We start from the raw sequence: 16,314 nt of genomic DNA, 5'->3' as shown, positions 1-16,314 counted from the left end.
GTTGTTTTTAAGTAAAAATAACTATTCTACATTTGCTGTGTTTATCAGCTCTGAATTCTCTTAAAACACAATAATGTGCTGATTTCGGAAGATTTTCTACTGAAATGATTTAAGTATGTTAAAATGTGTTAATAGAGCTACACTCTACTGGTAGCTGAATATACAATCAAATTAGCCAAATATTTAATTTGTTACACAGAAATCGCCAACCATCTTCACAAACTTGTAATAAGAAGCCCTTTTGTCAACAAAAGAGAAGCTTAAAGGACTCCCTGCAGTTTTCCAAATATAAAACCGCTTGCAGGAAAGTTATGAAATTTGGCACACAGAAAGAGGACAGTCTGAACTGTTACTATGGTAAATTTGGATCCTCAGCAAAGACCACAAGAACCAGACAAGTCCTCTGCACAGACCTATGTCTAGCTTCGTCGTCCCCATATACTGGCGTGATGAATCTGATCTTCATATTCAGCTATATTACTGATTTGACTGCACTGACACTATTTGATGAGAACTGAACTGACGATGACATCACTGTTTTTCTGCAGAACTGCTTTAGAGTTTAAATGAACAAATTTAATAACTGAAACTAAAATCTTAACAACGGAACTAAATCAACACTGACTGAACTGACTTCAGCTGAACAATGACACTATTTTCTTTTAGAGCTGCTGTACAGCTGAAATGAACTGTTTGCATCATTGAATCATTTTCATGTTATCACAGTAAAGCTGCTTTGAAACAATCTGTATTGTATAAAGCACTATGTAAATAAAGGTGACTTGACTTGGAGTCTCTTACTTAACCTCTAACTGTCCAAATTTGCACTGTTTATGCTAATAACGTTTGAAAAAAAATTCCTTTGATTCCTTGGCTCAAGACGATTCGAATGCACGCTATGACGTTATTTTCCGTTTTTGCATTTTGTTGTAAAATGTTGAATGCATTGGTGTTATGAAACTCAGTATGTGTCTTCGGCATGATGTCTTGAAGGTACTCAAATTTTAGGGCAGAGAAAAGTAATGAAAATTATAATGAAATTTAAATAAATGCTAATAATAGTTTTTGATTTATTTTGCCTATTTTATTGAAACTGGTCTTGATAGATCCCTTGAGTCATACCAGGAACAATGATACCAATTATGACAGTGTCGCCAGATTCAAGTGAAAAAAAAGTTATGTTTTTATGTTGATATACCAAACCATTATTGTTTAATGGAGCAACATATTTGAAGGCATGATGTCAAAACAACTCAACAAATCGACAAAAAAATCCTCATTTCCATTAACCAATGTTAAACATATTTTTTTCCTCTCGCGATAAGTCATTCCAAAAATCATAGCAATGGATGTTGGTAGGTTTACGTATAGAGCAGCCACTGCACTATCCATTATTTTTAATAGTAGGAGACGTAGGCATGTTATCCAAGCATTAATGGCAAGGAAAGCCCCTTATACTTGGGAGTGGCCGCATATGAGGTGTTTCTCCCTCCTTTCTGCTTCAAGGTCTTGATAAATGGTGGCATTTCTTTGTTGTTTAGAATCCAGTATTCCCTTAATACTTTTGTCTTTTATGAGTTTAATAAAGAACTCAAATGTCTCATCTTCTGTCCAAACATACCGTGTCATCTTTAAAGAATGATCGTATTTTACGTAGACCAGGTGACCTGTAAATGCTACAAAACTGTTTCCATGCAGTTTTGCGAAATATTCCTTTTTCGAATTGCCTGAAAATCCACCTCATGCCAGTGTAAAAACGTTTTTGCGATATATGGGTGTTTTTGCAAAATCGACGTGTTTCTATTAAGTGTATTTTCAATTCGCAATTTCAGTTCGCACAATTGGAAGGGTAATGGCAACGCGGCTTATGTCACCCCACTTCACACCTAATCAATTTGGTCACAGCGCCACCAATTGGTCAAAAGTGATAAACAATTAAATTATATTACCAGTGATTCTACTTAAAGGATAATTCCGGTATTTAGCACTTTGAGTCTCTTTTCTGGTTTGTTTTGGATGAACTAGAGTGGTGGACACAGAAATTTTGACGATGGGTCCTGTCTCGACTTTTTGACTCGTTTAGAATCGCCTTTGACTGCTTGTGGCTGGCTGCGGGCATGCACAAACATGTCCTTAAAACAACCCTTAACGTTCGTTTTCAAAACTGTGCAACTCACCGAGTGGTTAGTGATGTTCGTTGATGTTCCAAAACAAGTAGCGTAGCGAAATACAGTTTCTGTCGTGTTTATTTGGCATTTTGTAAAATCCCATTGATTCCTGTACCTGAAAAAATAGTTTCACTATAGCAAATAACACGGATTGAAATCATACATTGCGCCGATATATTTGTTTTTAATCATCAACGAACATCACTAACCACTCGGTGAGTTGCACAGTTTTGAAAACGAACGTTAAGGGTTGTTTTAAGGACATGTTTGTGCATGCCCGCAGCCAGCCACTCTGAAACGGTCAAAGGCGATTCTAAACGAGTCAAAAAGTCGAGACAGGACCCATCGTCAAAAATTTCTGTGTCCACCACTCCAGTTCATCCCAAACAAACCAGAAAAGAGACTCAAAGTGCTAAATACCGGAATTATCCCTTAAGACTTTTCAGCCATTTTGATTAAATAATCTAAAATGTCTTTAATTACTCATTGTTGCAGTTAGACTGATACTCCGTGCCGTGCTTGCATAACTTAAATTGGACCCTTAAATTATTGCTTTCAGCTATATTTATTATATTATTATTTTTCTTAAATACTGGATTTTATTTTACAGTTAAATACGACTGACCACAATAATGCTTCTTATACTGCTTAAAGGGATAGTTCACTTTGAAATTAAATTTTGGTATGTTTTAGCTTACCTGAAGGGCATCCAAGATGTAGGTGTCTTTTTTTCCGCAGTAGTTTCAATTTTGATATTTTTAGGTCAAACCGTTCTTGTCTGTTAGTCATTTCATGCAGGTATATGGATACTGACTCAAAGAGCTTGCACAAAGTCCAAAATAAAACAATTCCCCATCGTCCAAATTAAACAATTCCCCATCGTAAGTACACATTGATGTCCTAAGACACGAAACGAGCGGTTTGTGTGAGAAAACGAACAGTATTTATATAGTTTTTAGCTCTTATAATAACACAGCCGCGTCCAAATGATCTGAGGGCTCGGCGGGTATAGATATACTAGATGTCGCCTTGGCTACGGTTCCGTTCCAATGAACTGCAGTAGCGAAGGCGACATCTAGTGTATATATCTATACCCGCCGAGCCCTCAGATCATTTGGACGCGGCTGTGTTATAAGAGCTAAAAACTATATAAATACTGTTCGTTTTCTCACACAAACCGCTCGTTTCGTGTCTTAGGCCATCAATGTGTACTTACGATGGGGAATTGTTTAATTTGGACGATGGGGAACTGTTTTATTTTGGACTTTGTGCAAGCTCTTTGAGTCAGTATCCATATACCTGCATGAAATGACTAACAGACAAGAACGGTTTGACCTAAAAATATCAAAATTGAAACTACTGCGGAAAAAAAGACACCTACATCTTGGATGCCCTTCAGGTAAGCTAAAACATACCAAAATTTAATTTCAAAGTGAACTATCCCTTTAATATTTTTATTTAGTAATAGTTTTGCGTTTAAAACAGCTTTTGTCCTAGATACACTTGCGCATAGTTTTCAAGTAGCTTTGCTGGTAGGTTTATTCAAGGATCTTGGAGACGTTGCCATAGTTTTTCTGGATTTTAGTCTCTGTTTTGTCTGTTTCTTCATATAATCCCAGACAAACTCGATGATGGTGAGATCAGATCTCCATGTGGAGCATATTGGCTGTTGTCAGACTCCTTGTGCATACAAAAATCTCACTGGATTATTACAATTAATGGCAAAAAGAATGTTTGGAAATGTAAACTGATATTTCCTACTGACACACTACAGCAAAATATATAAATAACTAACTTAACCATTTTTTTTTTGTGAAAATATTAATGTGCCTAAGACTTTTTCACAGTACTGTATGCTGTATTCACAGTACTTTTAATCGGTTAGCTGGTTAGTTGACGCATCATTGTGAGAGGAGATTGATATGTTTAAAGGGTAAATTGAACTTAAAAGTTATTTGTGGCACATTTTAGATGTCATAGTTTAATTTTTTTTTGTGAAATTCAAATGCATGTAAATCTAACCCCTCATATTAAGGAAATGTGTTGCTCAGGGAATAGCAAAAAACGTTAGAGCCGGATTTACATAGAGACATCCAGGAAACCAACCGACTCTTAATCTACTGAACAGCTGAACATGAAAGCTGATGCCTCATGGTGCCAACAAAGCTCCTGATTGAAACAGTCAAATTTATTCACTGGGGTCTGGTGTGGCTTGTGTTGATATGTTCTTTAACAGCAGGAAGTTGTTGTAGGCCCTGAGTGTTTTTTACACAACAATAGGCCTTAATCTGTGATGTATTCTGTTTTATATGTCGTATTACACTTATTTGTTTGAAGAATATTTCTTTCAGCATATGAATCCAGACAACACAACACTGATACCCACTTGCACAGGTGGTGATGTCATAACAACCAGCTGTTCTGCAGAGAACAACCGTTTTAACACACACACACACACACACACACACACACACACACACACACACACACACACACACACACACACACACACACACACACACACACACACACACACACACACTCACACTCTATATTCAGAGAGAGAGAGAGACTAATGGAGTTTAATGGACCTGGTGGTAAAGGAGTCTGTGATTTAGTCTTTATTAGCATAGATCTCATGTCTCTGAGCGTGTCTAGACAGATGCTAAGAAATTCAATAGCACTATATTATCACTACAAAAATGTTGATCTGTGTGGCATCACTTCTATCACAAGTGGATATGGAAACCTAGACATCATACATTTTAAATTAAAATTGTGATTTCTAAGACTAGACAAATAAAGTAGACCCTTTACTGTTTTGAATGATGTATTACTCTTATCTGACCAACAATTTAGTTTGGTTACTTTTCGCTGTTATCAGGAAAAAATGCAAGTGACCTCTGCATGAACACTTATGTTATGTGCCAAATAATAGCGCGCATTTATCTAGGTTAACATTAGAGCGAGCGGCCATGTAAAGTTGCTAACATTAGGCTACTACTTGCGTGTTTCAAATGATAAGCTATATTTGAGGTCGATGAATGATAGGTAAACATTTGATTTTTACTTGCCCGACATACTGTAATTAGCACATGGACCAGCTGTGTTAATGAAGAATATTAAAAGCCTCTTTTCATCAACCAACGTTTAGTTTAGTTTTGACCACTTCTGCCCTGATTTCTTCGAGGGGAGGGGTCTATGTGTAGGTAAATGTATGGGCTTTTTCAGATCTTTCAATCTAATGGACGAAATAAACTTGTGCAATTTACATATTAATGCGAAATGTGGTGAGGGGAAAAAATTATGTAGAGCAGGGTCTGATAGCCACAAGACCACACTGAAAGTGCGTGTTAGAAATCAGGAATGTTGAGAGAACATTGTGCTTGGTACATTTTTGTCTTCAAACCAAACTTTTAAATCCTGTTTAAATCCTGTCTGACCACCGTGCTTCCCATAATGTTTACGCATTAGGTCAATAGGCAGAGAGTAGGCAGTCTTTTGTGGCTGTTCGAATGCATTTGACCACATGAGCATCTACACTAAAACGAGCCAATCGAATGCGTTTTCGACTACCTCTGGAAGTGGTCGAAAGTGGACAGCTCAAAACGTTTTAGACCCCGTTTACACCTATATTTAGCGTTGTCTACCTGCGATCGGACAAAAACTCTTCTTAATACCAGGTGTAAACAAGGCCTTATTTGAATGAGAATCATTGTTTAGTCTACAATACAAGTGTTCTCATTTGAGATTGCTGTTGGGATCTGAGATTAAGTGCGGCAGTCATATGGACAGCCTGAGATAAATTGGTCTGGTGTCCTGGGATGTCTGGTGCCTGGCCCCAGTGTTGGCCGTGGCTCTCGCCGTTCTGTTGCAGATCAGCATGACCAGACCAGACGATTCATCCCCAACAGATCTCCAGTAATGAATCGCATTTGCTGCGTTATTAAATTCCTAGAGTTAATATTATATTTGCCTTTTTGGTTCTTTAACTGAGTCCACTTTGATATTAACTACAAGCTCCCCTGGAGTATTACAGATGAGCATGTTAGGACAACGGGGAGCGGAATGATTGGCTGCCTCATCTTGACTTCCCCTTCCTTGTGAAAGGGGGCTCTCCCAGGACAAATATCTGTCAGGGGGGGATGTGCACCAACCTGTAAAAGGATTTAAGAGGAAAAGCCTACTGCTGTGTTTGATTGGCCAAATATGGCCATGCGGAGTGCCAGCCAGGGACGTGAAGGAGGAGGAATGTGTTTGTTCTGTCACTGCTTCAAAGAGCTTTCGCTGCATTTTGAGGAAGCAGTGTTTTAAAGGGATAGGCCACTTATAAATTACAAATGTCATCAGTTACTTAGTCTCTTATCACTCCATACCTGTATGACTTTCTTCTGTGGAACATAAAAGATATTTTGAAGAATGTCCTGGCCTCTGTTTTCCATACAATGAAAGTGAATCAATGTTCATCTAAACATCTAATGGTTAAAGGTTGAATTTGACGGCTTCAGATGTTAACTTGCAAAATTTTTGCAAGAAATTAGGCTATAATTAGGCTTTTTAAGATATCAAAATTAAAAGTCAGTAAAAAATAAACAAGACAAAAAATACTATAGAACAAAGAGAAATGAACTAAACAGTGCTTTGTTTTTCAGATAGGCAAGGTAATCAGGTACAGAAATTAAATAATCAAATGTAAAATAAAACAGTCCATTGTCTTCATTAAACTAAAGAAGTGATTCAGTCAAGAGCAATGAGTCAGTTTTTTTGTTTTGTTTTTAGGTAAAGACAGCACCCAAGTTCTTTTGCGAAAAAAAAGCAAAATTATGAGTACAGTACTTTTCTGTTTTGTTGCGCTTTTAATAGCTTTTTTATTCAAGGATGTCCCGCTCTTTTTTTTCTCTCTAACATGTCAGTACTGTGCTAAGTGGATATATTTACATGCCGCAATATAAATTATATCTCTTTCGAATTGCACGTTATGTATGTCTTCGCCATGATATATCGTCATGCCACCCAACCTTAGTTTACAAGTTATATTGAACTACTTTCATGGTGCTTGATTTGTTGTTTTGGAGTTTGACAGCACCAGTCCCCATTCACTTTAATTATATGGGAAATATACGGTCATGGTAGAAAACTTGTAAGCACTTAAATAGATAGTCCACCCAAAAATGTAACTTTTGTTATCATTTTCTCATCCTCATGTTGTTCCAAACCTCTATGGCTTACATTCTTCTGTAGAACATGCAGATATTTTCAAGAACATTGTGTTCCAAACAACATTGAACCCGCCTGAGTTTCATTAAATAGACAAAAAACACTGAAACATTTTTTAAAATATCTTTTTTTTGTGTGTGTGTGTTTTCCAAGTCATGCTGGTTTGGATCGATAGATAAGTAAATAATGACAGAAGTTTAATTTCCTCTTCAGAATTTTTTTGCCATAAATATGACCTACAGTACATTTGAGATCTTTATCCAAGTCTTCATCTTTTTCACAGAGATCTAAATTATGTTTTATATTTTCACTTAATCAAAATGAACCATAAATACATGTCTGGAAAAACTATGTACAACAACCAAATGCTTCTAGTATCTGTGGAAAACTGTTGGTTGGCTTTCTTGGATGAACTGCTTTCTTCAGGCCCTTCCACAAAGTTTTTATTGGGTCATATCAGGAATTTGACTAGGCCGTTCCAAAACACGGCATTCTTCTGCTTTAACCACCTACAAAACCCACGTTCCCATTATTTCTGAATGCAGTGTTTGCAGTGACTTGCTCCTTGCTATCCTGCCATGGGATTTTGATCCTGTATCATCAGAGATTAAACTTAGCCAATGTGTTTTCAATGCAAAATTTTTATTTTAATAAGAATTAAGTTAAAAGACAGTAATAAAATAAAAACAAAAAAACTAATTTCAAACAACAGCAAGAAAAATAAATGCAATAGAATAAAAAGAGATATGAAATAAACACGGCTTCATTTTTTTCCCAGTGGATATGCAGTATATTCAGGTAAGAAATATTACAGAAATGAAAGTAATAAAATGTAAAATAATACTGGATAGTCTTCAGTGTAAAAAATAAATACAGATAGATTAATGCTTACAACTAGTTACAAAAGTTATTCAGTCTAGAGCAGATAGTGATTTTCTATGTCTTTTGTTCTTTAATTAACATGACAGACAGCAGCAGGAGAATTAGACTACTGTCACTTTAAGAGCTATATGCACGGATCCAATATACTGTTACACAACTTATCTTTCTCAACTAATTTGATTCCAAAACTGACTGTGTTTAACTGAATACTCACCAAGACGGGTATTTTGACATAATTTTGTGTGTATTTGACCTTTTAAGGTACGCCACTCAATTTGGTACTTGCGACTCTCAAGCTGTTTGAGAGGCGGCTTGTGCACGGCACTTATATAGATCAGTGGTGCACGTGCATTCGGTGTGAGCGTGAAACCTGCAGGAATTAGTAAAACTATACGAGCACTTTTTAACCGATGAGACGAGTGAGTGAGAGGAGGCGGGTGTGTGCCACATCGCCATCGGAGAGAAGAGAGTGAGAACGTGCAGCTGACGTTATTGCCTGTGCCACTGGCAACAAAACGGGCCAATCATGCGGAGAATCTGCGGATTCTGGTCCCTGGTCGATCAATCGGTGCATCATTAGATGTTACCCTGGAGTTATTTGTAGCTATTAAACAGCTTGCTCTTGGAGTGTTTTTGTTGGATAACCACTATTAAATGGAGCACATAAGGACCTCATGGACCTATGAAAAGTGTTTGTAGCCTGAACTTTTGTCCTGTTTATGCCTGATATTAGGATACGTTTTTGAAGATCTGATCGAAAGTGAACAACACTAAATATAGATGTAAACAGGGTCAAAAGTGTTTGAGCTTGTCCACTTTTGACCGCTTCCAGAGGTAGTGGAAAACACATTCATCCTGATTGCTTTCATAGTATAGATGCTCATGTGGTCAAATGGGGTCAAACAGCCACAAAAGACTACCTACTCTCCACCTACTGACGTAATATGTAATCTTTGTAGGACAAGAAACAAGCAATTCAAACTTTGCTGTTGTACCAAATACAGATTATGGTCAAAATCGCAGCTGCTTCCTTTATCCTTTTCATTCGCCCGTGGTCCAGTTAACATGGATTCGTTCAGTCAATAATATTTGTGTGTAGTACTCACACTTCTGCAGTGATGTAGAATGTGAGAAAATAAGAGGGATGTGTCTTGATGAAATTTGAACAGAAGTGGTCAGAGTAGACACATCTAAATACAAGGTGGAAACAGGGCAACAGAAACTCTGTGTGGTGAGATCCAGACTATGATAATAAAGACCAAGGATGACTCTTTCAGTAGAACAGGGCTACTAAACTCCCATTAATTAAAACCCAATCCCTCTATCTTTTCTTACATTAAACAACAACAGTAAAGCCCAAAGTATACTTCAGCAATCCTGAGTGCAGCCCACTTTTGTGTCCAGGCAGCGCGTGTGCGAGTGACTTGAGCACTTGAATACAAAGTCCACTAGACAGTGCGCACGCGCAGAATGTGCCTTTCCATGCTCACGGCCAAAGGGCCATACTTTGAAAGAATCGCGCGCTCAACTGTGTGCAAGACTGAGCAGAACGTGGAAAATGACGTATACTCGGGCCTTCAATGAGTGATTCGTTCAATGGCTTTTTTATTTAAGGAATGGAAAAGCCACTTACAATTGTGCTTGGGTTGTTTTGCTTTTTTACTGTTAAGGTAACTGTTAAGGTAAGTTTTCCAGTACTGCTTACAGAGGAAAAACTCTAAAAGCTGTAGCCCACAGCCCTTCAAACAACAAGCTGAGACTTGTGAGAAAAGAGACATTAGAGCAAAGCAAGTAGCTCTTTAGCTTTGCCTCGTCTCAGTCTTTGACAGGCATCACAGACTTTCCTTTAAAGTTTAGTTTTGAATGACCAATTAAACTGTATTGTCATGATTCAAAGTTTTTAATTCATTTATTTTGGTTCTGACTAAGGAATTACGCATGGTACCATCTAACAAAAACAATTTTTGTTTAGCAAGCTATGATATGAAACACCAGATATGATGTTTTTAATGCAACTTGAGTTGTCATATTTTGACATCAAAAAGTTCCATGTTACTTCCATTTATTTTTCACATTACCATAGTAGGACCTTGTTTCTTTGGATGTACCATGTGATTGTCTTATCCTGATATGGTGGTGTTGGTTGTCTTGCTCAACATAATTCTTCCAGTAATGGGCTTGAACCAGTGACCTTAGAATTTCACCCATGGAAAGGACAATTATCCAAAAATGAGTACTTGGAAAAGACAGCAGTGGTCGATCATAAAAACAGTTTTTTCTTTCAACTTAAAAATATTTCACACCAATCAATTTTGAAATCCATTTTTAATGTAGACGGATGAATCCTCCTCACCTTCGAGTATTTGGTAGAAATCTATTTATGTATTTTATTTATTGTTTTTGCTAATAAAATGAAGCAATATAGTTAATATTGAATGATTTAAAATTCTTGTTATTTGTCCATTAGTTTCCCTGAAGACTTTGCCAGTAGATAATTTTCATGCCTTCTCTTATATATCATCAAAAACTGTAAATTATATCTATACCATTCCATAATTGTTTGACCAGAGGATGTCTTTAGTGTAAGCATTTATTGAAATTGACTTAAAACCCACACAGAGTTAAAACAGTGTAAGCAAGACTTGACAGCTGATCTAAACAGCTATAAAGCATGACACACTCTGCTGAGAGAAAGACCCTTCAAAATCCCACAGGTTCCTTGAGTTTACATTCTTTTGTTCTTTTGTCCAAACACCCATCTGCCAGTCTGCATGTTTTATCCTCAGTGAGTCACTTGTAATAATTACACAGTGACCATTTAGCCCTTATCTTCTGCCTTTGTGTCATTAGTGAGCTGGAGAACCAGGTGAGTGGAGGGGAACAGAACATATTTGAGGTGTTGAAGGAGAAATGAGGGAGGGAGAGAGAGAGAGTTTGAGACCGATTAGTGGGCTTGACTCTACTTGTTAGTGTTCAAGGGCAGCTGTCTGAACAGCCTTATACAGACATTTCTTCAGCCGTGCTCAGCAGTTTCCTGTTAACTCCTTCATTACTTGGAAACTGTGGCGATTTTTCGTGCTACTAAGGAGTAGTGTATTTTTAAAGTTGTGACGGCCTGGTATGTTGTTTCAATTGCCGATATCGATATCTAGAGAGCAACAGTCTCAAACTTTGCACAAAGAATACTGATGAAAACATAACTAAAACAACATGGGCAGATATTGGACATGGCCAGTTAATCTTTCTGGATGATAAAGAGGTTTGATATTATGTTTGCCTTGGGACTTGCTTAGCTTCATCTTGTTTCTGAAACAGCAAGTCCAGCTTGTCTTGAAGTAATTTACCCAATAAAACTCGGGATGAACAATATGTTGCCACCCTAAACCGGCACCCATGGTTATCAGTCAAAACTGCAGACACAATTAAACATCCAATTTTGGCCAAAAACTGATCAATTAAACAATATATATTCATTCTTAAATATATTACATCTGTTTCAAAGTGCCTTGATTTGTTTAGTCACTGTCGTGAACGCTTGATGAGCAGTTTGCATTTGCATCTGTTAATGAAGGCAATTGTTTACGTACTGCGTGTGTGTGTGCGTGTGTGTCTTCCTCGTCATTAATAATTTACTGTACACACTGTTTCGTTCGCCTTCCCATATTAAAAATGTATGCATTTCCCATAACAGTATGGCTGTCTGTAGAGTCTGAGCCAAGTTCATCCTGATCTCCCTCCTCTTTCACTCATCCTCTTTATCTCCTCTGTGATTCTTTTATCCCGTCTTTCCTTCCATCTGGTTTACCAAAGCCCCCTCCTCCAATAGTAATCAACATCTGGGCTCAAAGTGTGTGTGTGTGTTGTGTGCACTCGGCAGACCATATAGTCAGTCCTTATTCGGCATTTCTTGGAGAAGGAAGTGGGCTGTGTCCTCAGTGTGATGTCACAGGAAGACGAGATTATATCACAGTTTGGAGGAAATGAGGAGGGAGAGAATGTAGAAAGAAGATATGTTTTTTTTTTACAATGGCTTCATATTTTTTTATTTCTACTTTTAAATGCCTATTATGAATAGATTCTATTTTGTTACCCTAGTCCCAGATATTAAAAAAATTAAGTCCCTTAATTTTTTTTTTAAATGTATGATAATATAAACAAATAGTGAAATATTTGAAGCATTTTAAATTGTGTGAAAATAAATAATTAATATGATTCCCCCCCCAGAAATTACTAATTGTTGTTGTTATTATTAATATAATAATATGCTAATTAGTATTATTATTAAGACAACAAATGTCACTCAGTTTTGCCCATAATAAACTTTTTATCCAATATTATCAAATATTATTATTGTCTTCAATTAGACAGCAGTGTCAAAGAAATGTGAAAAATCAAAGAACTTTTTTTTTAGGCCAGCTGTAATTTTGTCAAATATTTTAGATAGTGTTAATATGTTATTTTATTTTGTATACTTAGGGTACATAAAAATGGAGGAGGAGTGCCAAAAATCTTAAAGGGGACATGAACTGCATTTAAAAAAAGTTTTATAATGTTCTTTTAGGTCCACTTTATAATGTAAGCAAGATTTTTACATCACAAACCCTCTCTTTAAAACCCTCTCATTTGACACCCTCTGTAAAACACTTTGTTCTGATAGGCGTGCCGCATTCCAGACTTAGAAATAAACGCCCACTACTATGATAGGGTATCAGTTTTGCATGTTAAAATACATTTCAACGTCCCTGCCATTACTGGTGTGGAATTGTTCTGAAACCTTCCAGTGCTGAAAAATGGCAGACATACATGTTTGAGCCAGAGTCTGATAACAAATTGGAAGACAACGAACCTACACCTCAAATACTAAGGATACTCCAATCTACGACAGTGTGCTAATTAATTATCTTTATTTATATTTATTCCTTCTGTATTTGTGAGGTAATTATTACATTATAATAGTGTTTAAACAAAGACGCTACAGAAAGGTATTTGTCTCAAAACATAGTTAAAACACTTGCCAACTGTGAAACATTTATGCGTATTACATATGCTATATATTTCTTGGTTGTTGCAAATAAAGTTTAAGTACTTGGAGTAACTAAAGGTATAGTTGAAAGGATAACCTAGTTTTTCATGTAAACGAATTCTGAATGAATGTATCATTGTTTGTCGTACTTATATTCATCATTCATAATTTTCAGTAAAGTGAGTGGATATCAAACCATCTGTAACGGACAAAACAAAAGTGACTCATGGTAAAAACACTGTTACTCACACATGCAACACTGTCACATCCAATATAGTTATCACTGAATCATCTTTTATTTTCTGTCTCTGAGAAGCCTGCATTGAACTGTCACAGAAGCAAACACAAACTGTGTCTTACTGACGAGATCTGCAACTTTGCTAAAAATAATCACAAGGAAGGGAATGTAAATACTGGGCACTGAAAAACGTCTTGTAATCCTTAGAGGCATTTTTTATCATTTTGTTGCTCAAGTAGTCCTGTGTTTGCATCTCTCTCAAACTACATGGGCAAATTGGTGGGTGTAGGAGGAATCCGTTGATCTTTTGCAGAGATGGTTTTTCGTCACACTATGACATCATACTGAGACAAAATCTGAAACGAGTCGTTTTGGGAGCTTGGTTTCAATAAAAGCTTTTTTTTTTTGGACTAACGAGGAGGAAGTTTTTAGTTCTGAAACTTACAGGATATTTTAGAGTACAATGACCTCTTTATTAAAAAAAACAAAACAAAAAAAGGACATGGAAAATTTGATTTCTCAATTCATGCCCCTTTTAAAAATGTTAATTCCACCACATAATGCTATTAAACTTGACACATAATTTAGGATGTGATAAAAATCAGACTTCTGTTGTGATGCGTCATGCATGCATGTCCAGTGTTGTCATGGGAGACAAATTAAATAAGCTAATGAGAGCGTGAAAAGTGTTTTAAAAGAGTTTATTTTCTGGCTTAAAGTGTCTATGAAACCACTAGGCGTCTATTCATCATTTTCTTCTTCCTCTGTACAGAAAATTTCAGAAGTCTGCTATTAGTTGAGTAATTGTGCATGCAGGTGAAAAGATTTAATTTAATAAGCATGGAGGAATGTGAACATGGAGCCAGTGCAGAGGCAGCATTTGAGTTTGAAAATGAACCGCCTGTTTGTGTCTGATTCATTTCTCTAGAGACACTATAAACAGTCCAGGAACAAATGCGCCGCCACATGCGCACACTACGAGTAAGGTGATGTCAGCATGACATCCTTATTTGTATATATTTGTGATGGACAAATCCATCTGTTTTTTTCCATCCGCTGTCAGCAGAATTCTGAAAGGATTTGTTCAGCCGAAACTTGTACAAACATTTTTGTACTCATCCTCATGTTGTTCCAAATCACTATTCTAAAATTGCTCACAAATATAAATCAAAATCTCTCCTTTTGTGTTGGCCGAGTAAATAGAAGTAGAAGTAGAATTCAGGGCTGAATGCTAAGGATTTTTTCTACTGGCCCAGATTTTTTATGTGAATATTTTTGTCGTTGTTTTTGTCCCATGTAACCTGGTATTTTAATAAATAATGTTATGACACACAAATTTTAGATACCAGTGAAATTTCATAATTCTCAATTCCATTTTTTTATTCCACAACAAAGACAACTAACCTGACTATTATATAGTGTTTCAAACATTATGAAAGACAAGTAAATTGTCAGTAATAAAAAGAAAGTACAAACAAACAAATTACAAGCAATAGCACAATAAATACAATAGAACAAACATACAAATGAAATAGTGCTTTAAGTTTTTCAGGTGAGTCTAACAGTAATACATTTTAGTATTTCTTACCTGAATACTATAGTAATCAAATGCAAAATAACACGGCAAGGTCTTTATTAACTAAATATGGATTAATTCTTATTAAAGCTACGTAAGCTATTCAGTCAATAGCGCACAGAAAGCCGTCTATCAACCAGCGCATGAGATCCAAATTGAGTTCTCTTTTGCATATTTTTGCGCTTGAATCGTTTTAAAGTGCACCTATTATGTTTTTTTCCAATATTGCCTTTCATGTAGTGTGTAAAATAGCTGTTTGTGAATGAAAAAGGTTTGCAATGTTTTAAAGATCAAAGTGCATGACAAATAAATGTATTGTCTCCTAAAAGAAAGAATCAATTTGGTTAAAAACTGCCAAAACGAGTCATTAGCAATTCCAGTTTCACTTCCTGTTATATACATGCGTAACAATAGGGGCTTTCACATGGGGTAGTGATAGGAACTCTGTTAACTAGCCACGCCAGTCTCCCGAGAACTAAATGTCCCCATAGGGCCATTCTCCTGGTTGCATTTACACTACCAATAGACTCTCAGAAGTGACGTAAGCCGGTCGACAGCGATAAGCACTGCAATATTCAACTCCCTAGCGTAAAGGTTGAGAAATGCCTGGACTTCGTCATCGGTCCCCCTAAAAGGCGTTCCTATAACCAAAATAATTCCCAGGTCCTGCAGTGTGAATATGGCAAAAAACACTTCTGCCAATAGTTAGGAACTATGAAAACTTTTGTCTAAAAGCCCCTAATGTAACAAATTTGCATAATGCACATCTATGGTCTTCATTGGCTGACCATGAATAACGTCTACTTTGACCCGCCCTCAAACACTGTACTTGTAGCTGAGGCCTTGATTTGGAGTTTGGTTTGTGTTGTTGACATGTTGAGAAGATGCTGTTCAATTAAATTTAATTTACATACACTTCAAAAGTATGATCGAGGAGTCGCGCTGGAATTGATACAGTAAACCCGACACCAATGTTACGGTTCATATCACTGTATCAATGGCTGAGGAAGAGCTGAAAATTAGATATAGGAATGGGCATTTCATTTCTGACAAGTGGTAGACCAATCACAACAGCATGGGCTGTCTGACCAATCAGAGCAGGCTCTCGGAAAGGAGGGGTTTAAAGTGACTGCATCTTCTTTTTACTGTATATGGTTCAAACAAGTCGTTTTCAGACTCTGAGAAATGAGGTGATGTGCAATTTTTAATA

At 36.6% G+C, this 16,314-nt stretch overlaps 1 protein-coding gene across 5 annotated transcripts in view; it reads left to right on the top strand.

Annotated features, from left to right (window-relative positions):
• Positions 1 to 16,314, top strand: part of vaspb (vasodilator stimulated phosphoprotein b) — a 48,692-nt gene that overhangs the window by 10,301 nt on the left and 22,077 nt on the right. The gene's annotated exons all lie outside the window — the stretch shown is intronic.

The sequence above is a fragment of the Squalius cephalus genome, assembly GCF_949319135.1.
Source record: "Squalius cephalus genome assembly, chromosome: 6".
In the NCBI taxonomy this organism is placed as follows: domain Eukaryota; kingdom Metazoa; phylum Chordata; class Actinopteri; order Cypriniformes; family Leuciscidae; genus Squalius; species Squalius cephalus.
This window is presented reverse-complemented; position numbering and strand designations above follow the sequence as displayed.